Source organism: Triturus cristatus, chromosome 11 (assembly GCF_964204655.1).
Source record: "Triturus cristatus chromosome 11, aTriCri1.1, whole genome shotgun sequence".
NCBI lineage: Eukaryota > Metazoa > Chordata > Amphibia > Caudata > Salamandridae > Triturus > Triturus cristatus.
The window spans coordinates 882,697,166-882,721,228 of record NC_140594.1 but is presented as its reverse complement, the minus strand read 5'-3'; the positions used below and the strand labels follow the sequence as shown (position 1 = coordinate 882,721,228).

General features: G+C 42.3%; 1 protein-coding gene across 4 annotated transcripts in view; it reads right to left on the bottom strand.

Moving 5' to 3' along the window:
* Positions 1-24,063, bottom strand: part of CCNL1 (cyclin L1) — a 285,464-nt gene that overhangs the window by 169,489 nt on the left and 91,912 nt on the right. The window lies entirely within an intron of this gene.

Sequence of the window (24,063 nt, the reverse complement as noted above, 5' to 3'; positions counted from 1 at the left end):
AAACATATGTTGGCATGGAACGGGTTTACAGAGCCATGTCAGAGAGGTTGCTTCGAAACGGAGTGTGTAGGGAGCAGTCCTTTCAGCGCGTGCATGGCTTGAACATTCGAGGAAACTGCACCGTCGCCAAAGTATTCAACAAGACCAGCCTGGCGGAGCGTGGCGCGCGCGCTTGGCGGGGGCGCGCATTCCAGGCAGGGGAGCGGACCCTTTGAAGTACGATGCCAAACGGATTGCATGGCGGCACGATGCACGTGATTGTGCGCGTGCTCGCCATGCAATCCACTTTTGGGAGCCCCTTACTATAGTCTTGCATAGCGATTGCTACCCAATAGCTAGGCGAGACCTAAAAAGCTTTTAAAACAGAATTGCCACCTGCGTGGCAATGGCCTTCAGCGTTAACGGTACTCATCCTTGCTAAATGAGCAAGTGCTCTAAAGTTTACTGCAGGTCAGATACTAATTATCAACTGCTCAATTACCACCCGCTTATGCCTTATGTGGTTTTCTCAAGCCTGTGGAATGAAAGCTTCTCCAGTGATAGAAGAGGCAAGTGCACTGGATGAGGCACCCATTCATGTGGCACTCATGGAACACAAGTGGCACTCATGGAGCACAAGTAAGAAAGGAGTTGCAGCAAACAGCCACGCACAAACAGTTGCACAGCACTTCGGGTGCATAGGCGAGGGCACAGGCTCCCTTAGTTCTTCATACAAGTCAAAGCTGTCTGCAGGAAATTGTCCCAAAGGGATATGCTTAAAGAGCCATCATGTAGTATATGAATAGAGTGCTATTTCTCAAAGCCACAAATGCTGAAAACCTAGTTTTGGCTAGCACATGCTTACACTATTTCAGAGATAGATGGCAAGCGTTATTCTACCCAACTAAACTGATCACAGTTGAGGTTTAACCAGTAACCTGCGGTTTACATGCAGATAAGTGCAGAACTATCACTATAGACAAGTGCCTTTCTTTCATATTACAAAGACTGAACAGCTGACAGGACAGATGACATTAGAAGAATGTATTTTCTTCTAGAGCGGACTACAATGTTTTGGGCACAGGCACTTTTTTCTGCTTTCCTAAAGCTATTTATACAAGATCCTGCTACTACTTTGAAGCCAAGTGTAGAATTAAAAAAAATGGCCTCTGAAAATATTCAATAGTCTGCGGGGCAGGAGCTAGTCAGAATAAAAATGTTCTGCACAATGGTCAGTTTCAGATGATATAATACATCTCTTAGTGTAACCGCAGTACAAAGATGCACCACGTCGTAAGTATACTGCACATAGGGCAATTGGTATCACTGATTACAAACAACTGATTACCAGCCTCATTCAAAGACTGACAGCCCAACCTTAGTAATGTTGTTGTAGTTAAGGTGGAGCTCAGGCCATACCAACCTCTGCTGAATGTCTAATCATCTACCTTCATTGTGGACAATTTCACCCTGAAGCTGCTCTTGTACACATAGCAGAAGCTGCTTTATGCGGAAGTAATCTGAAGCGGCATGTGCGCCGTGCCAGTTTGAAAACGGATATTATTTTTACAGATACTAAAGAGGCAGTAGGATGTGATAAGCAGAGAACAAACCAAAGCAAGACTTGAGGGCCAGATGGTATGTGAAGAAGTAGACGAGAGGACCCTTCAGCAGAGAAGAGGCAAGGGGGCTGGAGCTGCAGGGGAGTTGGAAGGAAGGAAGACAGCCATCGCCCATTGCGGCAGGTGCACAGGCAGTATGGACCAGAAAGACAGCAGGGCTTGAATGGGGTGAAGAGGTGGCGGGCAGTGAAGGGGTTAGACTGGCAAAGGCACAGAAAACAGCAAAGATTTTAATAACTTTCAAAGTGGACAATGGGAAAGTCACTTTGGGAAAGGGCCAAGAACACAAGCATTTAAAAATAAAAAATAAAAAAAAGATGAAATGACAAGAAATAGGAGGGATAGAAATACATGCATAACGACACTTGTGTGATTACAATTTGTAGCAATGCAAACCACCACTTTTTGATTTCACGGTTTTAAATTTCCAATTGAGATAGCTACATACAATTGGAATGCAACCTGTTGTCGCTAGAGTTTATCCTGGAGATCAGGAAAAACTTAACTGCAGTACCCAATGTGCAGGGTTGTTTCTGAACAGAAAAGAGGTCAGTGCAAATATCTGGCAGTATCTGCTGTTGCAAGAAGCACATAACTGGGAATCACCAGGACCCCCAGTCCGAAAAATAACCAGGGGAACATCCCATCCAATGGGAAGAACCTTCACCTACATTTTCATGCATGAGGTGGTGAGGTGAACAATTGGGAATGGATGTCCACTGATTTTAGGGAGATGTTTAAACACACCTGTAAATGAGCCCCTAAGATTGGCATATGATTAATTACATCTATGCACATCACTGCTGTTTTTATAGATTCACGATGCATGGAAGGTATTCTAGAAAAGCAAAGATATCTCATATGTGTGTATTACACTAATGGTGGGTTCTTAGGAAAAATCCTCCAGCCATTTTTTATAATGGGGGGGGGGGGGGGGAGACCAGCATGCCTGCAAAGTAGCAAAAGAAATCGACCTAATTATCTCTAGCTGGCAATATTACTGCAAGAGAATGCAGTACTACATACATAGCTGTCTTTGGTAGAAGCAGCTTCAAATTAGACATCAAGAGTACAACACCTGCATGTTACTTAAATACAACACATTCACAGAAAAGCATCCTTATTCCAAGAAACTATTTTCTTTGACTTTCGATACAACACTATGTAAACTAGCACTAACAAAGCCAGCAGGTCTGGCTTTAATGTGTCAACGCATGCAAGTACAGGCACACACGTTATTTATAACATAGTCGGCATTACTGGTTTTGCAACTGCTGGGTAAAAAAGCAGCTAAAAGGATTGCTTTTGCAAGGAATGCAAATAAGTTATAAAGAAACTAATGTGACCTATATTGATGATTTAGTAACATTTTCAATGCAGAATCCTACCTCATGCATTCCAATGGAAGGCTTGAAGGCAGAATAACCCACCAAAGAGCATTGAAAAAAACAAAAGGAGGGTTAAACTCCAATGGGTGGAGCCAAACCCTACTGTGTATATTAGAAAAAATTGAAACAATAGATACACAAATAAAATATTAAGTCAGACCTAAAAAGTGTGCATAAACAATTACCAAAGTTTAAAATAAAATGTGGCCAAATAGGAAAGAGTTCTAGAATCAGTTGTTTTTTATAGAAACAGAAAATAGGTCTAAATTAACCTAAATAGTAGTACTAAAGTAGTGATGGGGAAACACTTAAAAAGGTAAAGAGAAAAAACTAAATAAAAGCGTTACAAAATGAGATGAGAGGTTTCCTAAAAACAGAAAACTACCTCCAATAAAAGTGGTACTATACCATATAATGGGGGGCTTTACAAACAGGAGCATAGGTCTAAGGCAAGCGTACCCTAAATTCAAACATGCCGACACAATATCTTATAGTGTTGGTTCATGCACAACACCAAACCCCCATACTAATTTTCTGTAAAAGGAACCTAATCACTGGAACCCTGTAAGGAGCTATTGCTTTTAAATGTGTGGAATTTTAAAAATAACTGCATTAATAAAAGCAAATTCAAGATATACATTTAAAACAAAAATGAAGTTAGTACTCACTAATTTGTCGTTTGCTCAGTTGAATTGCAAACTAGCTAAGACAATCCCACTTACTCCATCACTCTTGCCAACAAACTACCATTTGCTCTAATCCGCAACCTTGCTCCCAGTCTTCTGCTCGGACTGCAAATGCAACCCACCTATTCACTTTCTCAACTCTATAGCAGTTATTGAAATGGTCCAAACGTCTTTACAGTCATAACAATCTAATCTTGACTCCCATCATATTCTCACACCATCATCTTAGCCCTTTCTATTTGTAAAGCCGAAAGAAAATCTTCTATTTTCTACAAAGCACACAAAGACTTAAATAGTGATTACCTTGCAAAACGTAGAAACTTTTGTACATTGTCTTGCTTGTGCCCCTTTTCAGTTCAAACATAGCAAATAGTGAGCTACATCTAGTGAGCACTGGTCTGCCAAAATCGCCCACAGCTTAAATTTTGCTATCACTCTGCTTGCAAAATGGCCACTGCTATCATTCTGCTTGCAAAATGGCAACAGCAATCACTCCGCACAGACGTCTGTTTACCCAGCTGCACACAGCATTTTTAAAAGGGGATGCCAGGGAGTCATGGGCGGCCAACTGATAAGTATGGTATCAAGCATGATTATTTTACAATATTCTGAAACAGCGACTCCAGATTTTGAGATATGTTTTAAAGAACTCAGGACTATTAAAACACAACAAAATGAACTTGAGTTAGTGATAAAGAATGGAATAGCTGCAAATTGTTTGCATAAAAAAAAGTGAACAGATGACAACCTGTGTTCTCATTTTCTTAACATAGGCCCATGGATGAAGGATTGAGGAAACGCATTTTCCATTCAACTGAAATAAAATTCCCTTTGATAATTACAGTTAAGAGACCTGGGTTAGTGCTAATGCAACATGAGGGCAGTGCAAGTACAGGTATCACTATTTTGGCAATCACACTTTAACTAGCTTTTCTTTACAGTACTGTTCCTGCCAACATTTTCTACCTGGAAGAGAGCGGATGCAACAAAGCATGCTCTTAACCTCACTATTTAGAAGTGCAGCTGTATTTTATCCCTAGATTGATGGGATATTTGTGCGCCTTCAGAACAATGTCTACCAGGTGAGGTAAACTAAACGTAACTGAAATAGAGCTTTTCATGATAAGAGTAAGCTTTAAAGTACTAAGGTTGCTGGTGTTCCGTTAAGCCATCAGATGCGCAGACTATGCCAGCAATGGCACCATTACCACAAAGGTCAGGGAGTCTTCGAGAACAGTAACACATTTCATGTAATTAATATCTTTTAGTACACACTGTCCATACCAGATTAGACTTTTACCACTATCTGTATTGTGGTGTGCCATTTTGATTCTAAGCAGCTTGAAAAATTATGGTACCTGGATGCTGCCGCATTTAATGGCTTGCACTGGTTACACCGCTGGGTGAGCAACCATCAGAAGGGTAAGTCATCCATCTTAAATTCTTTTGTTTGAACTCTTCTCCTGGTATGCTGCATTAGATGCGGAGACAATTCTCAGCCTTGTATAAGCATACCATTCACCTCAAATTACACAGGAACTTCCCTGTTCAGCATTCTTTTCCCTAGCAGAAGTCTGAGAAGTTCTACCTGCATACATTCTAACTGGACCCTAAATCATAACCAATTCTGATGAACAGCTAAGATTTCCATTTGTTCTTAGTGTATTAATTATTGGTCTTGTATCAGGTCCACATTTCCAATGTACATTTTTTTTGCAAAACGGGATTTCAATTTTATATACAACAAAAGATTGCTTGGTAGAGCCACACAAACCTTTCGTGCAACTTCCATGGATGAAAGACAAGACAGTAACGAACATTTAGGAATAAATAATTTATTGCAGTGAAAAAAACGTCTCCGCTCCAGGGCACAAGTCCTTTATAACGAAGTGGGGGGGGACTAACTAAGTTAGGCAGTATGGAAGTGACATCATGGGGCAGGCCATCACAGCACATGACTACATGATGCGCAACATCGCACGTGGGAATCACAGGAAGTGACCTCCCTGCAAGTGAAATCCCAGGAAGTGACATCAGATAATAAGACCTCACACATTCTTATCAGGAGCACATTTAAGCGCATGACAACATTTAACAAAGGAGATTGTGCCAAAACAGTGGCGCAATCCAGATGCAAAATCTGGACCACAACTAATACATTTATTTTTTTTAAACCCTGCCACAAAGAAACAAGGAGAAGCATGGTAGTAGATCGGTTCTTAATTTGTTGCAAAGTCTTAGTTTTAAAATATTTTATGGGGTTAAAGCATCTGCTGCAGAGGTGCCCAGTAAATTTCAGTGTATAATAATAATGGTGAGATAACTCTGGAGGTTAAATCATTTGTTAGAGAGATCTGTCTCTTGTGTAGCCTCAGATTTGAATTAAAGCAGTATAGAAGGTTAATGTGTCTACAGCAAAATACATCATGTAACATGCAGAGGACAGATTTTTATTTTATGTAGCTAGGTAAGTGGGTTATTGCTTTGAACACAGAGATCCTTTTGTTACTTGCAGTTCCTAAATTGTAATCCTTCTAATAGAGCACAGTGAGATATGAAGGGCATGTGACTTCACCTTGTAACCCTCACTGTCTCATGTAACATCTTGCATTGATTTACACACTTCTATGATTTATTGTCAATGTATGTGTATGTTATGTGAAGCGCTGACACCCTGCACTGGGAGGAGTAGCGCTCTTAAAGAAATAAAATAGTGCTATATAAATTGCTATTCGTGCAAATACTAGAACAGACCAACACATCTGACATTCTTACAGCCCATACAGAGACTGAACAGCATGCCTCTCAGTTACTTGTGAAGAGCTAACAAGCTCTGTGCTTTTGTTTCCCATTTAAGTGTGAGGTTCCAAGCCATGTCCAGTCAGGATACCTGATCAAAAAGAGGCCCGATGGCCCCTTAACCTGGCCCATATCTTGCCTCGCTCGCTGCCTAACCATAACTGCTGGAAATGGAAAGCAGACAACGTAATGTGCAGGCGGTGCGGAATGTGTCTGTGACTGAAAATCACACCGGAACAAGTTCAGCCTATTTCTGTGGGTCCCAACTTCTTCACAGTCTGTGACAATTTGGTAGACGCCGTTACACCCCCCCCCCCCCCCCCCCCGTGCTCTGTTCGGCTCCTTATTTCATAACAGTCACAACAAACGGCATAATGCAAGGCTGACTTGGACATATATACAATGCGAACACGTATTCAACAAATACTGAGACGGACCCCTGAGTACAAATGCTTCAAAACCCATCAAGGTATTATACCAGAAGGTTGCAAAAATATAAATGTGATAAGTAAAGTGACAGATGTTGCAAAGTAACAACTGCATGTTACAGTTATGTAATAATGCCAGCGAGAGGATTCTGGTGGCACAACAAGTTAAAAGGCAGAATGGTTTATAAATGCAACCAGACCTCCAATAGGTCAGTCATCAAAGTACCTTAACAAAGGTTGCCCACTTTTTAATTTCAGTATTAGGCTATGTTGGGAAGTTCAAGGAAATCTATGGAGCAGTATTTAGAGGTAATGATAATTCACCCATGAGAAATATTTTGTTAACACGAGCAAAAATGTAAATACTGAAGGCTGCTGTGAATTTACAAGTCTACATGGCAGAGGGTTCCTAGTTAAAAAGCCTAAACACTAAACGTTGATTGGTTCTATAACCGGATACACACACTGCTACAGTGATTTGCTTAGAACACTTACAAGTGGCACTGCACCGCGCCCTTCAAACAGTATTATCATTTTGAACACACACACGACGAAGGCATCAGGCCGAAACACGTTGGTCTCTTTTCTACCTGCACTTGCAATTTGCTGATATTTCGAAAAATGAAAAAAGAATAAAATAGTTTTCCCAAATGAATAACGGACCATGATGCTTCTTTTACCAGAGTAGTGCTGTTTCCTATACCCATGGAATAGGTTGAATAAGGTGAAGGAGGACCAACGTGGGAAAACAAGTGTGTTTATATATATATATATATATGTATTAGTAGAAATTTAGTGTTGCACTTAAAAGGTTAGTTCAGTGCCTGATTAACTGAGGCGCTGGTTGCATGATTAACAGTCTAGCATATCACAATGATTGTAATTCACAAGGCCCCGACATTTAGCTTACATGTTGTAGCTAATTTGGTTAAGTATAGCACAAAAGATGGATTTTTAAACATCAACTAAGAATAGTAAGTTGAATGCTCAAGAACATTTCGCATATTAGAAAGGTTGGGTGGGGGTAGTGAAGGTTTACCTTTTCAGGTACCATTATTAAAGTATGCCTTCCTTTTGGACCACGCCTCTTTCAAATTACTGGCTAGCAAAGACTGCATAGATTCATGTGTGGGTTGGTTACTAGTCAGGATAGAGTGCTGATGTACAATAAAATTAATAGTGTGCTTTATATATTTGAGGGACGAGTCTGTGTGAAAAAGGGGGACGTTGTACAAGAGGGACTAGAAAAGAGTATAAACTGAGGGGGTCTGACAAATTTGCAGATTTGGGGTTAATTCATAGCTACCGCTCGTGTGAAAAGCTTAGTTCAATTCAATGGAAAACAGTATTCCTAAGGAATAAAGTACCTCAAATGCACATTATGTGCATTTTGCTATTGTGAGAGATGCAGATTGTTGAGCGCACTTTTATCTTTACACTTACATAATATGGGATAAAATACCCCATATAGGCAAGGAAGCCTCCTTCTCAGTGCTTGCAAGTTATCCACAGTCACCTGGATGCAGTTACCAGAGACAAAACACTGAGTACTGTTTTAAATCCATAACGTTTTTGGCTCCTGGATTTGTCCAAGATGGTCAGGTGTGGTTAAGCGGTCAGGCTTCACCAAATGATTTGCTGGCCTAGAAAAAGACCGGTTTGCCCCGCACCTTCCAACCGTGGCAGTAGTGAATGCATCTTTGGTACCAAGTACCACAGTTCCACCACAAAGTTTTTTTAGCAGCTTCCCATGTGAGTGTCTGTAGATGAGGGGTGTCAAGCAGGCATCACTCTATGCAGCATGCCCACTCTAACTGGAGTGTCCTGAGCATTGGCTTTTAACTAACATGGGTCTCCGTCCACATTTAAGGTTTAGCCAGAAATTCTCAACAAGGAGAATGAAGAGAATTTGGCATCTTGACATCACTACTCAATTAACACATTTTTATTGATGGAAAGGGGGCAATGACCAAGGATTCGTCTAAAAAGTTCCATCTGGTATCAAAAACGTTAAGCAAGAAGATCTAGTACTGCAAGTGACAAATGACAGCCTATTGACATCTATGTACAATGCGAGGCCTCAAAGAATATTGTAAAACGTATAATTTCGATAATAAACAAAATACGGTTTCAATGCTTCAAGTATTTATTTCACTTGAGCTGTGGTATTTAGCACATAGGTGACTCAGTGAAAGAAATTGGGCAATGTGTGTAATATCAATTTCCTGATACAGGCTTAATAAATAATACAAAAATGAGAACACTACAACTCCCCCAATCTTGACAAGATAATCTGTGCATGATGAAGACCCATGAGGTTTATCTAAAATTAAAAGGCATGCATGGATAGCCCGTCTGCACAGGCTAGGTTAAATTAGGTAAGATTAAAGAAAAAGGTGCATATGCCCTCTTCCTCATGGCATCAACACTTGTGGCCAACTGTCACATGCACACGGATGAGGTGAAACCTTTAGCAGTGTTTACTTTGAGCAAGAACATACTGCAAGCCTGATAACAGTTGAGACCTCTTATTTTGACTCCCCCCTAGGGGATATAATTGTACTGGATAATCCTCACACTAAAAGGGAATGAGCTTCTAGGAGTCCATGTAGATTAATTTTGCACCACTTTCCTACACCTCCATTTAAGGTCCATCACGGCATCAACAGTTTACAAATGACAAAGCTGCATTGCAATTGATTAATCCGAGGAGTGTGAATGTCTGGTGTGCACCACAACTGCAGAAATTGCAGGTTACTTTGTCACGATTGGTATTGGTGAAGCAAAGCATCCATCTTTCAGCTTGGTGTTTCAATAATGCAAGGCGGTCAGGGTTGAAAGCTTCTAACAAACACATGCAAGTTTATTCAGTAGGTCTTGCGTTTCCTGTTTGAAAGCGCATGGCAGCGTCTAAGAGCAAACATGTGAGTCTTGAGTATTACATGCCCACTGCCTACGTCACTTACTGCACCCTGTGTTTATTGCACTGTGGTAGGGTCTCTTCTAGTCCCACATTTCCCTGCCGGAATCAATTCAAAACCTAAATATGAACTAATAAACACAGTTCGATGCAAACACTGATTAAGACACTAGATCTCGTCTTGGCAAGCCTGATTTTTTTACCCGCAAACAAATGCAACAGACATTAAAAGTTAAGCCAGACCTATAAAGGGAATAGTGATTGTATAGACCTTTAAGAAGCATACTTTAACCAGATAGTTTAGCAGAAAAACTGATGTGTCCCAAAACAGTCTCGTCAAAAGTGGCAATCTGGAGCACAGAAACGAATGAAGAGTGCCCTATGAAGTCCTTGGCAGCGTGCATAATATTGTTTGTCAAAATTATCTACTGGGAAATGTAAACACAGGGTAAGAACCATCACTGGGGTCTTCTGAAGTTTTAAAATGTAACCAGAGAAAGAAACATGTACCATGCTTCAATGACTTGTAAAAGCTTGGTATAACTAGTCTTTTAGTGCAATGTTAGTGGAGTATAAGGGTTTTGACATCTGATGGGGGGGGGGGGGGGTTTATCAAGTATTTCTTTTGAAGTACACGGTTAAGGCTTTGAGGAAAAATGCAATAATGCACTTTTTGCTGCCCCTAGTCTTGCCATATCACGTTAAATCAGACTATATTGTGCTCTTATGTAATGAATAAATCCTTACACAAAGGCAAAGGGCAGCAACAGTTCCCTTTGATCTTATGATGGTAACAGTATACAAAAGAGAATATATACATTTAAAGCCTGACCGGCAAAGATGAACAGAGCATTTTCAGCAGTTCAATAATCTGTTGGCCAACCAAACTTTTTGACTTTATATAAATATTAAAATTATATCTTGATGTAAAAATGTTTAATGCACGTCTCTTGCAAGGATTGAAGACAGATAACTTTGCAGCCCAACACTATAAAGTTAACTAAAAGAAGCAGAAATTAAAGCACACTGTCACAACTCATTGGGTTCTTTCAGCCAAATCATTAGAAGAGAGTAAGCCTAATTTTTTTGCACAAAAAAATATAACTGCGACAGCAAACAAATGTTGGACGGAATGCTGACAAATGCAAACATTCTCCCCCAGTCAAATGATCTGGGTTAAATCCATCGTTCTTTTGCCCACTATGCCACCCCAGTTTGGACCCAGCCATATGCAAATCAGTCTTGACCCTGTGCCCCATGGTAACAGTCCAGACCGAACTGCTATAACAGCAAGTGGTTTATTCTTCTGGCTAGTATAGTGCCAGTAGAAAAGTTAGCATGAAGCGTCAGTATGGATGTGACTGGGGGTTAAAGAAGGAGAGGTAAGCACGAAAAAGGGAAATATGCTGGTTGTGTTGATGCATCATGGTCAGTGTAGGGAGGAGCAGGAAGTGAGGACAGGGGGAGGGTTGGAAGAGGGGGGCGGAGGTCGAGAGAACAGAATTTAAGAGTTTGTAGTTATGAGTGCAGAGTGGACTGGAGCATGCATGAGTGGGATTCGCGCTGCTGGAAGAAGTGCCTTGAGTGAGCAGTCCAGGCTGGTTAGGACTGTCGTGGCCATGAAATGACCCTAGTTTGCTGGAGAGCAATGGCAAGGGACAAGTGTTTGTTGGGAGCATGGATATCAAGCCTGAGAAGAAAGAGTGGGTCTTCACAGCTTCAAAAACTAGAAAGGGTGTTCCACGAGTTGACACCAGGGGAACTCGAATGCCGAAACTGGAAAAGTATTGCAGTACACAAAGCCTGGAAAGAGAGGGAAGGCTCTAGTGCACCCTCGACACTGCACACACTTCTCAGCACCACTGTTTAGTCAACCAATGCAGACGCAAGAAACACAGAATCAAGGAGTAAGCAGTATCAAGCACCAAGTCATCTAGAATGAAAGCAATATGAAACCCAATAGCAGTACTTAAAAAGCACTGGAGCTTTCTAGCAGCTAGATTAGCACCAGAATGCTGCCCATTCCAAACCTGCATTATGCCTACTTCAGTACCAGTCTACAGTGATGAGCTTATCTCCAGCGCTAACAGGCAGCAGTGTGCTGCCAGGCAACAGTAACCCTAGAGTCTATTCAAACAGCAAAGCTTCTCACCGTGAAACCAGAGCCACTCTAGTATCAGTGGCATCAAATAAACTTAGCACCAGAATCCTTCCCATCGGTTTGCCTGGCCAAAGGTCTTTCTCAGCAGCTAATGCAACAGCAGAACCTTCTGTGTCCCGATAACACCAGACATTCAGTGACATTCAGTCCCTTTTACAAATAAGCAGAGACAACTAGGGAACTCCACCATCCACTGTCAACTGTTATTGCAAGGCATCAAAACCATATGTTGTACTTGAATACTGCACCACCCTCTAGTTGACCTCTACTCGCTGAAAATGCAGAAACATTATGGGTTATCGAGGATTCTGAAGCTTGTTAGCCTTTGTGCAGAGGTAGGAGAGGAGGCAATCAATTATTGGAATCCAACAGTTTTCATGAATTGCTAAGCCATCCGCCGCTCCCCTAGTTTTTAGGACATCCAATGGATCAACTGGATTCATTCATAACATATTTAATCTCACCGCAATACAACTACATACCTTGAAGAAACCGTACCATAGCACAATGATCCCCCACAGCTGGATTGGATTCACTCTTTTGCTTCCAGTTAGGAGTTTTATCCATTTGTTACTGAACTACTAAGCTGCTCATGTAATAAGGTTTTTGTATCAATTTTTTTTCCCTTTGCTCCCATTATAATGTTCATTAGTCAATTAGTTGGTACTGTTATTATTAAGCAACATGGGGGGGGGGGGGGGATTAAGACTGCTTTACACCTCTGTAGATCACAGAGAAAATATCTATTTGTAAGTCAAACACTTGCACAATCCTTGGACAAGATGATCCAAAATGTATTAGGCTGATCTGATGCGATGGTAGCCAGCTTACGTATTTGCACACGTGACTTTACTTTGCTTTCGTACATGAACAGCTGCCAGATAATAGGGTTTTGATGAAAGGCCCGATTATGTTTCTTGTTCATTAGAAGTAGAATTTTCTTTTAATGCGGTTTGTTGGATTGAAATGTTTATACTCCGTTGTGTTTTTCCGTCGTGTTTTTAAACCTATGCAGCTGTGAACTTTTATGGGTTTTTAAAACCGAAATAAAGTAAATTGAAGAAGACTACTTGACATATTACCTAATGGAATGGTGTGTGTTGAGAATATAAACGCGACCCTTGCTAGGGAAATCTGCTTCCAGAACATTTAAAGCTCCAATATTTCCACTGCTCTTGGCAATGCATTTAGTGAAAAATGCCTATGGTTCTTAATTTGTGGTCTTGGGGCTTCTGAAAAACCTACTCAGCAGGTCCCCAACTGCTTAGAAAATGAATTATTAACATATTAAGAGTGTATATAAAGAAGCAATATGTACAATTGCTAATTTTTTTAACTTTCTGTAAATTAGGAAATTGGAGGCTGAAAATTAAGTTAGTATCCTCAGGATTGATTAGTCGAAGCAGTGCAAGTCTATCAAACATAATATAGTATGGATAAGGGGCCTCAACTTAATTTTGAAAAGCTTCATCCTCATTAAAATTCTGATGATAATGTTATGTTGGTGACTGAAATCAAAGATTTAATTATTTGTGTATGTCTGGCGAATGCTGGTTTCTGGGTTTTTTGTACATGGCTTTGCCATTAAAATAATCTAAAATTCTTACGGTGGTCTCCACGGCTTCTAGTAATGACTCAGTGGGGGTCCACAGTTTCCATTAATGGATTATCTTGGAGTCCACAGAAGTCAAAAGGTTAAGAACTATAACACTGCATGCCTCAAGATGACATGCATTCAAATCTTTTGTAGAAACCAGAGTGGGGTTACCTCATTTTATATTTCAAGTGGGAATACAAACTAGCATCCACGGTGGCTAACACAAAGCATTCATAAATCCAGTGGGTTTCGCTACTTTTCCAATGTTCTTCTTTTTCTTTGTTATCTACCTCCTTATCTGCCTTGTCTGCTTTTGACTTCTGAAATTTTATTCATACTGCTCAGCTCTGAAATGAGGTGTTCTTTCATCTTCTTGCAATGGCAGAGCTTAACATAATCATCGCCTAATGCTGATAAAGGTGAGCATGGAGAGAGTAATCAAGGGGATTCAGCAAGGCTAACCGTAAACATTGCAAGCAGCCTTAATGTGGTATGGGGTTGGCATGGTGCAACTTACCTCAATCTTCTAATATCAATAAATACAGATTGCCGGTTATAAGACATGCAGGGCATCAGTAGGACATGGCCAAATAACCAGGAATCAGTAAAGCTAGGCAAAGTAACAAGACGTAGTTTAATGTCTTCCAACAATGTGCCTGTACAGCTTAAGATCAGAGTTTTAGTATGAAGAAGGCAGGCAAAGGTTCTGCTCTCTCAGGGCAGACCTAAGCTGCAATATCTAGTAGACTTAACACAGTGAAGACTAGAGCCAGCATTCAAAGTGGCTGAATAAGGAGTTGTCCATGTCAGGAAATGATACCCAATGGCTACTATTGTTTTAGTTTAAGGAGAGCAGAGTTGAAGGGGAAGAGTGGGGTAGGAAGAAGGGGGTGTAAATATAACAAGCATTTACAATGCAATGGTCTCGGCATTGGTAAAGTTAGAGCTATTGGCATTGCTCATGACATTATTTTTGTTTATGTTTTTGTTTTTAAAACATTTAAAGAAACGGCATTGTCATGAGCAATGCCAATAGCTCTAACTTTAACAATGCCGAGACCGTTTGCATTCTGCACTAGCTTGAATCACACAATTCTAACATTTCCTACACACAGATTTCAAAACAATCCAGTCAAAATAGAATAAAAGGGATCCACCACAATATAGCTTCTCTAAACATCCTTCAAACTTCTGATTTTCTGCAACAAAATTAGATACATTGGACCAACTATGGATAGCCCCATTGATGGCAAAAAATTAACTGACGGAGCCAAACCTCTGCAATCCCCACTACAGGGACGAGTCAAACATGCTGCAAGGGACCAGAAGTTGAAGTGACAACATGCCTTCATGCCATTGAGCCGACATGCGTGAGAAAAAAAAAGTGCGCGCAACTGGTCAATCTCGAAAAGGGTGCTTGGAAGCAGGTATTAGAATTAGTTGAGGGAATCGCTTGAAGCTTCCTAATCTGTTTAAAAATAATGGCACTCCTTACAGAATGAGTATCACTAAAATCTACATTTTGTAAGCACGTGTTATCTAAAATTTTCCGCATTTTGTACCAGCCTAATATACTGTATGCAATGCAAGTTTCAAATACCTTAGTCACAGTACTTTCTGTTAAAGACTGAGACCCGTAGCACTAAACATACGCAAATCACTAATCTCCCCGCAACAACCTTTTTTCCCCCCACTGCAATTTCTGTGTTGGCTAAGCACCAGATCAAACTATACAGGGATCATGAAAGTACTGCGAAAAAAAAAAACCCGCACTTACACAAGTGCCCACTATTGTGTTTTACACAGGGAGCCTCAATCAAGGGACATCAAACAAGCATCTACTACACTTATCGGAATAGAAGTGATTTTCCATTTTTAACGTTCGGAAAGAACCGGTAGAAGACAGGAAGCGTTTAAAACGTGCATAGGTAACTTACAATGGCCTTCAGACGGACTCTTTGGAGGCCCCTATAAATGCGTTTCTTCTCAGCTACTTTAGGCTCCAGGCAAGTTACTTTGCAGTGGAGTGAGCTCATCACAAGATTCATACAGCTACAGCATAACAGTGAACATATTGGCCTACTGAAAAGATGTTGCTTGTGGTTAAGGAACAGTTACTACATATGGCAACTCATACCTGTGCAACTGCCCGAAATCTGTAGCTGAAAGGAAATCGGGGAGTTTGCTATTTCAAAATTAGCACAGCATTTTTGATCTCCTGTTCTTGCACGTAATAGCAAGTGAGTTGGGGGTAGTTATGATTGTACTATACAATAAGGCTGCTTTGCGAGAACAAAGTTATTTTACGAAACCGCGCTTAATACGGCAACTTTACCTGAATATAGTAATAACAGGCAACCAACTCTGAAAGGGTGTAGTTTATAGTGAAAACGGTAATCAGAAAAAACATAAAATGACGGTCTAATACGCTATTAGTACAAACTTTCCAACTTAAGACACCATTGCACTTTCCACGAAAAAAGGAATACGTTGTAGGGCAGCGTCTAGTCAACGCCATGTGGTTACCGTGAATTATAGTAGCGAGGCATCCACACCCTCCCGCAGACAGTCATGCAAACCACGCTCAGCAGGTTGTACTGACACAGGCGATGTCTAAGGCGGGGAGCAAAACACCGCCACCAGCCGCAATCCGACGCCATCCTTAGCTATCAAAACATGATAAAAGAACAACTGCAGGGCCACAGCGATCTGCCAAATCAGGGGAACACTGTCCCAGTGTTATTAGAGGGCATTCTTCAACCAGAAGTTACCGTTTCAACATTAAACACGGCTCACCTTCCTTTTCTTGGAAATTTGGACCGCCATCTTGCACAGCGCCGCTGAAGGAAAGGAAGGGCTCTTCCGGGAGAGAGGCTGCAGAGTGAACCCGAGTGGAGAGGCACCCGGAGGTGGTGGGAGGGTGAGAAGATGCAGACATGGAAGGCAAGGCGAGAAAGACGGAAGGTGGGGGCCGAGGGAGGGTTCTAGACGGACGCCGGGACACCACCGCCTTTCTCCGAGGCCAAGCAGAAATGCCTCGGAGAAACGCAGCCTCTGTTTCGGATTCGGGGGCGTGTTTCTTTTTCTCTCCTCTTGCCATTGGCTGGAGGAGAGAAAAACACGCCCTGCGAAAAGCAACGAAAAAACACGCCCCCCGATCCGAAAAAGACGGGGCTTCAACGGAGTGACTGGACCTCTTCTCCAGTGGCTGGCCAGCATTTAAGAGGCCAGCCAATGGAGAACAGGATAGAAGAGGGGCGGGTGCAAGCCCCTCTTCTCAAAGTCACTCCAACTCATTAAATCTCGGAGCGAGACTGCGCAAGCGCAGCCTTTCGCAGCCGAGACCTAAAAAGGGGTTTCTTTAAGGCTCACAGGTCAGAAAAGAGCTGATAACTACATAACTGCTATGCTGCTATCCTAGCCGAAATAATGGAAGCAGAGTAAGTCTCTTTTCAACACAGAGAACAAGGGGCTCTGAGACCCAAGTAAAGTATTAGGCTCAGGAGCAAGAGCAGCAGGCTAACACGAGGCAGGCCGGTTTTCTCTTGTGCAGTCGGGGTAGCAACCTACAAAGTAGTTAGTCTCTCACCCAGTAGTGTGTAGGGTGCTAGTCAGGCTGGGGCCAGAGACACAACACTACTAGGGCTAACCAGATTGGTGATAGTTTGGCTTGGAGAGCTTTCAAGTGCTTGAGAGGGGCTTGAGGTATGAACTCCTGCTCAAAATTGTGGCTTCCTTTGGCCTATCAGGAGTAGGAGGAATCTGGGCATCTTAAAGTTTGTGTAGCTTCTGCTTAAGCAGACATACTGGATTGCTTAGACTTTCTCCTTCATGTGGTGTATTTACTCAGCAGTAGGCAGTATTCCTGCCTTGAAGAACCCCCCCCCCCCCAAAAAAAACACAAAAACAAATGGTGCATAGCTACTGCTTCTATCATTAATTCCCACTGCTGCTCTCTTGGTAGCATTTTACTCATTCAAAAGCATTTCTGCCAGACGCATGTCGCAGTAAGGATTACTAGGCCATCTCATGATTACCCCCTTTTTGGTGTATTGGCACACAACATTCTGCTTCCCCTATGGCTAAGCCGATTAGTCCATCATAATTATAATTTGAGTCTCTCATACCTTCACATCGGAGGTGCTGCATCGTTATAACAGCACCTCAGTGGTCATAATTTGTGCCATATAAACACTTCGTGTAGATTCAAAAGAAAAATATCCACACACCCTACACAGTGTAGTTTGCAATCTGCGTAGGTAAGAAAGCACTTCAGGGCCCCAGACAATGGGGCTATGTGCTATACAAATGCTACAATAGTATACTATCATGCATTGCAATTCGTTTAAGATTGGTTTCACTTCTGCTATTTGTTAGACATACAGGTTTAGTATATCTACACTATTCTGGCTAAAGAATGAATAAAAGAAGTTAAATATCTACAACAAGATCCACTCTCCTTAAAATTGCGCTCAAATTAACCTTCAGAATGAGCAAGCTTCCTAACGTGCATTAGAGGAGAGTAACGTATTTCTGCATCATGGGGCAATAAGACTAACCTCTGGGTTTTGCTTGGCCTATTGGGGGGGGGGGGAGGAAATGCGAGAGAGAGCGCGCGAGAGAGAGAGCGCGCGAGAGAGCAAGAGAGAGCGAGAGAGCAAGAGAGAGCAATAGAAAGAGGAGAGAGGGAGAGAGAAAGGAGGGAGAGGAGAGAGAGAGAGGGAGAGAGAAAGGAGGGAGAGGAGAGAGAGAGAAAGGAGGGAGAGGAGAGAGAGAGAAAGGAGGGAGAGGAGAGAGAGAGAAAGGAGGGAGAGGAGAGAGAGAGAAAGGAGAGAGAGGAGAGAGAGAGAGAGAGAAAGGAGAGAGAGAGAGAGAGAGAGAGAGAAAGGAGAGAGAGAGAGAGAGAGAGAGAGAGAGAGAGAGAGAGAAAGGAGAGAGGGAGAGAAAGGGGAGAGAAAGGAGAGAGAGATAGGAGAGAGAAAGGAGAGAGGGAGGGAGAAAGGAGGGAGAAAGGAGAGAGAGAGAGAGATAGGAGAAAGGAGGGAGAAAGGAGAGAGAGAAAGGAGGGAGAAAGGAGAGAGAGAAAGGAGGGAGAAAGGAGAGAGAGAGAAAGGAGGGAGGGAGAGAAGAAGAAAGAGGGAGAGATGGGGGAGGGGGAGGGGGAGGGAGAGGAGGGGGGGAGGGAGAGGAGGGAGGGAGGGGGAGAGGGGGAGGGAGGGAGGGGGAGAGGGGGAGGGAGGGAGGGGGAGAGGGGGAGGGAGGGAGGGGGAGAGAAGGGAGAGAAGGGGGAGAGAAGGGAGAGAAGGGAGGGAGGGAGAGAAGGGAGGGAGGGAGAGAAGGGAGGGAGGGAGAAGGGAGGGAGGGAGGGAGAAGGGAGGGAGGGAGAGAGAAGGGAGGGAGGGAGAGAGAAGGGAGGGAGGGAGAGAGAAGGGAGGGAGGGAGAGAGAAGGGAGGGAGGGAGAGAGAAGGGAGGGAGAGAGAGGGAGAGAGGGAGAGAGAGGGAGAGAGGGAGAGAGAAGGGAGGGAGGGAGAGAGAAGGGAGGGAGAGAGAGGGAGAGAGAAGGGAGGGAGGGAGAGGGAGAGAGAAGGGAGGGAGAGAGAAGGGAGGGAGAGAGAAGGGAGGGAGAGAGAAGGGAGGGAGAGAGAAGGGAGGGAGAGAGAAGGGAGCGAGAGAGAAGGGAGCGAGAGAGAAGGGAGCGAGAGAGAAGGGAGCGAGAGAGAAGGGAGCGAGAGAGAAGGGAGCGAGAGAGAAGGGAGCGAGAGAGAAGGGAGCGAGAGAGAAGGGAGCGAGAGAGAAGGGAGCGAGAGAGAAGGGAGCGAGAGAGAAGGGAGCGAGAGAGAAGGGAGCGAGAGAGAAGGGAGCGAGAGAGAAGGGAGCGAGAGAGAAGGGAGCGAGAGAGAAGGGAGCGAGAGAGAAGGGAGCGAGAGAGAAGGGAGCGAGAGAGAAGGGAGCGAGAGAGAAGGGAGCGAGAGAGAAGGGAGCGAGAGAGAAGGGAGCGAGAGAGAAGGGAGCGAGAGAGAAGGGAGCGAGAGAGAAGGGAGCGAGAGAGAAGGGAGCGAGAGAGAAGGGAGCGAGAGAGAAGGGAGCGAGAGAGAAGGGAGCGAGAGAGAAGGGAGCGAGAGAGAAGGGAGCGAGAGAGAAGGGAGCGAGAGAGAAGGGAGCGAGAGAGAAGGGAGCGAGAGAGAAGGGAGTGAGGGAGGGGGAGAGAGGGAAAGGGGGAGAGAGAAAGAAGGAGGGGGGAAAGGGGGAGAGAGAAAGAAAGTATGTATTTTTTAACCTCGAGCCACTGGTTTGGACAGTGACAAAAAAAAATTATCACATGAAATATTTCAAAAATAATCAGCAATTGTGGTGCAAGTGGACTTCTGGTGCAAACGGTTGCGCTGTCTAGACTGCATTACTGCTGAGGAGCATCCGGATGTACCGCATAGCCTGGTTAGTAAGCAACAAGCACTCTAAAATACAGCCATCCCTACCTTCTATTGCTTGCAGGCCAGATGAATAGATAGTCATGATATTGGGTGGCTAGAGGTTTGGGGGGGGGGGGGGCTTCTAATTTGAAAAATTGGAGTGTGAAGTTTGATCTTTAAGTTGCTTTAAGGCTTTGCTGCAATTTCTCTCATTGATTTCTTTTACTATAAGTAGCCAGAAAACAGCGGTCAGTAATGTATACTAAGTTTTAGAGTGGCAGAATCGGTCTTTTGAAACCAGTTAATTGCTTATTGATTTTTATTTTAAATGCAATCATTTTTTGACATTTCAAATTTAAACTTTCAAAAGATGGGTCTTTTGCAATCAGAAGGGTTTTGCATGTATTTCCAGATTTAAATGAATCTGTGTGCAAACATACTGAAAAAATATATATATACAGTATCACTTTTAGGACGGACAGCCCTTACACTTCCACATGTAAAATGTTTTGTTTGTAGCTTCTTGGTGATCCAAAACATTACAGAGAAAGTTAACCAACCAGTAGGACTTCACAAATCCTCAGTGTACTTAAAGCAAAATTTCACAATCCAGATTCTGACAATGAGGATAAGGAAATCACAAGCACAAATTGACTTAAGCGCCCAAGTGCCAGTAGAGTGAGCACAGATTTGAGAATAGGACATCCCCGCAAACTTAATTTCTAGCCTTCATAGCTATGCAGATGGCGTTTGAGTTTTAAGCAGCATTGTTACTTTTGAAGTATTAAAGAAGTTCAATTTCATTTAGAAATTGAACTGTTTTATTAAGGATCTAAGTGCGATACATATTTAAAAAAATTCTTGTGTTTCCTAAAAGTACTTCTGACGCTCAATTTTCAGTACTTCCCCTGTTTAGTCATAGTAGAATTTCTGATGTGAAAGTGTCTCACTAAAATCTCAGAAAGACACTTTTAATCAGTCTCCCAATGGTATAATCATACATACAACTCTGTTTGATGCAGAATGGCAAAAAGCTTGTGAAAATCAAAATTCAGGACTTGCGCATGACTGCATGGACTGATTAAGAAACTTTTAAGCCTAAACAGTACCCATCAGGTATGCTTCCTGAATACAGGCTACACCAAGTTTTAACTGCGTTTTCTTTAAATGTCTCTTGGTTTAAACCTCAAATAAGAAACCCATGCTGTAAGGGACTAAGATAATTTATCAAGCACCATGGGTTCCAAAAGTCAGCCCATTATGGACGTAAAGGACTGACAACTGTAATAGTGATATTTGGTAGAGTTCAATTAGATTGCTCTCAATTTAGCTCATTAACGTTACAGTGGTTTGTAACACTTGTACATTTCTCAATTACTGAAACCTGTGGCAAAAATGTTTCTCATGGGTAAACTAATTGTTCCACCTGCCAGATCCCTCTTACATTTATACCAATGGATACCACTGGATACCACTGCAGATACATGCAGAGCTGCAGATACATGCAGAGACACACTTTTTCTATACATTTCAAGCACTATTTCACATCATTTAGGGTCGCCTGTAGATTAACTTTTAAACAATCTTGCCAACATAAGGGAGACCGCTAGCTGATAAACATGCGGAACAGGTGCATGAAAGATTACACTAATTACTTAGTTACCATTAGACTGATCAATGATGAACCCCATGCCATCCTATTTTAATTTGACCTTCTAAAACTGGATCATTGCTATTTATGGGTTTAAAGATCCGAATTCATGTCAAGAGCAGAGGAACTTAATGTAGACAGTTGTATTAAAACAAAGTCTAACTCTAAATGGATTCTATGCTTAAAAAAAAACAAAAAACTGGAAAAAACGTAAAGGCAATATTCTTGGAAAAGATACTGGTGAAGATGCTAACTTTACAATTACTGTTGAGCAAACTAAAGCCAAGATTTCTCTCTTCTCGAAAGTTTTGCTTTGCTCTTAGTGGATTCTTCTGTTGAATTTGAAAAACAGAATGTGAAACATGCATGTCTCATGATAAAGCAATAAAAACAAGTTGGATGGCAAGAGATGAAGCATGATGCACAGCTAGTGCACGAGACAGGACAAACTGGGATCTCCCAAATCTAAGCCATGCTGTCACCTTGGCCAAACCGATGGCAGCAGGACAATTTTCCTTTCAGCACAGTCTTTTTTACCCTAAAATAATAAAAGTGAAAACTGTACAGGATTTTTTTTTTTTTATAACGGGCAAGACTAGGTCTGTTCATCTAAACTAGAATGAGCAAAGGTCTCTGGGATATAAGAAGGTTTGGCTTGATATGGACAGGTGAAACCATTGGGGTAGGACAGGGTTAGTTGCCAAAAAGACTGATCTACCTACCTGGAGATCAGTCTATCTAGCAAGTGTAGTGGCAGTCTTGCTAGGGTTTGAGCCATGAACAAACTAGCGCTCACTTGATTGTCTCCTCCTTCCACATTTGGAAGAACTGGGGCCCTGGTTGCTCTTGGACTTCTTTCCTTGCTCATAAGGTATATTTGTATAGAACTAGGTAATATCTTTAGTCCCTTTTTTAAACGGATAAACCACTACCTATAGTGTAGACTCCCTCCACAAGCTCTCCAACCAGATTCTGAATATTTTTAGATTGGACAATCCAACTGTTGCAGTCTGCTTCAGATATCAACTGAAAAGCAGTACAGAAATCAGGAAACTTGGCAAAGAACCTGCAGAGTAACTAATAACCACTAGCTAATCGCAATTACAGTTTGAGTGCCCTACTCTCACGATTCCTCCAGCACACTTACAGGCACTAAGAAATAAGATATTTGCATCAGTCTTATCACTCATGCAAATCACAACAGAACACATGGTTAACCACACACATCCCCCAGAGTACAGAATGGATTATGTCCAATGCACGTCAGCACCACACAATGGTGTAAAAAGATGTACATACATGCTACAATACAATTCAAACCGGAGGCCCAATTCTTATTTTTTTATTTTTCATAAAGTAGATAAAGAACAGGCTTCAAACGTGTTCACTCCAAAACAGGCAGTTTAGGGTTATGGCATTCCAAAACTCACAGCAGTGGCGAGTTAAGGAAATACAACTAGTTTGAATGTAGCAGTTTAATGCACCTGAATGATAGTATTTAAAATGTTCACAGTGGTGACCATATTACATTTTGATGCAAGTTTGTCTTTGGAGCATGAAGACATAAACCTTCTAGTTAAAATTAATGACCTAATTAATTTCTCAATTGGACTAGTGAGGGTATTGGTGACTACTAAATGTTAAAGATATATTCTATCAGTGTGCCTAGTTGAAACAAGGTACACCAGCTTAACATGCAGTTATCCCTCCTCTACCAATGACCATCTATTGCACACGAAAATGGTGGGATGCTTCTATATTTACACTCTGTTAATAATCAGACTTTGCCTCTTGCCCCCAACTTGTTACGTTTCTTTGCCATTACTAACAAAGCAAGATTCAGATACTGGCAGGCTACGGAAAATAGCAAATGGAATCGAAGTTAATGATGTACAAGTAATTTACAGTACAGTCATTGAGCACATGTTGAAGCGAAAAGAGGAGAACATGTTGCACTATTTAATTGTGCTCAACTATAAAATAAAAAATTGAAAGTGGTGCATTGTTTTTAAAAACAAATCAAGTGACAATCATCAGTATTAACGCCTTCCGTGCTCATGACGGAACCACGCCGTCATGAGCCACGGTTGCCGTGTGCTCATGACGGAGTGGTTCCGTCATGCTGCGGCCGTGCCGCCCACGCGGCGCTAATTCCCCGCCTGTGCGGGCGATTAGCGCTGTGGGCGGAGTCATGACGGAACCACTCCGTCATGAGCACAGCCCAACCGTGGCTCATGACGGAGTGGCTCCGTCATGAGCACCGCGCCACCACGCTGCCCCCCCCGCACCCCCCAGCGCTGCGGCGGAATTTCGGCCGCAGCGAAGGGGTTAATTTAGAATGTCTACGCTTCCTTAAGCTCTTCTGGCATTTTTATTATTTAAATTACCATGTATTCTCTACTCATCTACACATCATACTCT